At 62.0% G+C, this 1,488-nt stretch overlaps 1 protein-coding gene across 1 annotated transcript in view; it reads left to right on the top strand.

The window, feature by feature from the left end:
- The window catches only part of COL13A1 (collagen type XIII alpha 1 chain), a 79,144-nt gene that overhangs the window by 4,716 nt on the left and 72,940 nt on the right, over positions 1–1,488 (top strand). The window contains exon 3 of the mRNA XM_077778537.1: positions 245–271. The gene's annotated coding sequence lies outside the window, so the exon portion shown is untranslated. The remainder of the gene's footprint in view (positions 1–244; positions 272–1,488) is intronic.

The raw sequence follows: 1,488 nt of genomic DNA, 5'->3' as shown, positions 1-1,488 counted from the left end.
CAGAGCGGCTGGCTGGGGTCGGGCAGGGGTGAGGCAGGAGCCATCCACGTGCCGTGCTTCTCAGACGCGGAACTTGTCCCACGTCAGTGTCTGTTTCGTTTTGTTTCTTACTTCACAGTGTTTCCGTTTGTTTGGTCGCTGTGCCCTTAACAGAGTCCTGTGTGTGCGCCTCTCTCTTATCCCTTCTTTTTTCTCTCCCTCTCTCTCTCATCCCCACACCCTGTGTTGCATGTGGCTGCCCCAGGGAGTAAAGGGCCAACCAGGCGAGAAGGTGAGTCCTCACGTTCCCCTCCGTTTCCGCCCCAGTCCCTTCCCCTTGGCCTCTCGGGGCTGCTCTCAGAGGCCCCCATCTCAGCCCCCTGCTCCCCCAGCATGCAGGCTGCAGCACCCCACCTTCGCAGATCTCCTGGCACAGCCTCCAAGCCCCTGACTCCCGGCTGAGGCCTCAGTTTCCCGGCTGCGGCTACGCAGTTCTCCCCACCCACCGAGGCTGCCTGTGGCCTCGCACCCACCCTTCCCGGAGGCGAGGGGAGCACCGATCGCTGTTTGGCGCTGTTTGGGAGCTAGTCCCTCCGCGGCCCACTGCTGGGCCCCTCACACGTAGAAGTGCTTTGTGCGTCCCAGAGAGAGCCCCCCAGGGAAATGGCCAGATGGGTCGTAGAGCAGAGCCCCCTCGGAAACCAGGAGCCCAGGAAACCAGAGCATTAGCCCTGGTAGATTCTGAGGAGGTCAGAGAGCAGCACGTCTAACCAGTTCCCTTCACAGGGAAGGAAACTGAGGCCCAGAGAGGGGGTACGGCCTGCCCAAGGTCCCCCAACAGTAATGATGAGCAGGGGCTAGAAGCCAGACCTCCGATGCCCAGCCCAGTACTTCCAGGGAGTACACAGCCCTTCCAGGGAGGCTTAATACTCTTCTTACATGAGAGGGAACCGTACCTAAGGTCACACGGCCCAAAGTGGCACAGCTGGAGAGGAGCGCCCGTGTGCCTGCCTCCTACACTGGGCTTCCTGACTGTTGGGCCCTGCCCTCCTCCAAATGGGACGGCCCCCCTGGGGTCCGCTTCCCGGGGCTCCACGCCACCCAGGAGGAAGACGAGGGGCACAGTCATCGCATAAGGACAGCGGCGAATGCCTGCGAGCCCCTTCACACACCAGGCATTCTTCTAAGTGCTCTACAACATTTATCTCCTGAAACTTCCATGGGCACCCTGTGAGCCAGCTTCTATTATCCCTGCATTATGGAGAAGGGACCTGAGGCGGAGGAAGGTTTGGTAGCCCAAGGTGGCAGAGCCGGGAGAGAGCAGAGCCGGGTTGCAGACCCAGGCATTCTGGCAGAACGAGACCAGGAAGGGGGACCCTGTGCGGCTCCTCTACCGGAAGGGGCGGCTCCTGGGGGGAAGCAGCACCTGCCCGCCTCCCAGCAGGGCACCACCTCTGCCCCCCATCTGTGTCCCAACCCTTTCATCTTCCTGCCCCCCGTCCCTGCCCG

The sequence above is a fragment of the Crocuta crocuta genome, unplaced genomic scaffold, assembly GCF_008692635.1.
Source record: "Crocuta crocuta isolate KB4526 unplaced genomic scaffold, BGI_CrCroc_1.0 scaffold167, whole genome shotgun sequence".
NCBI classification, from domain to species: domain Eukaryota; kingdom Metazoa; phylum Chordata; class Mammalia; order Carnivora; family Hyaenidae; genus Crocuta; species Crocuta crocuta.
This window is presented reverse-complemented; position numbering and strand designations above follow the sequence as displayed.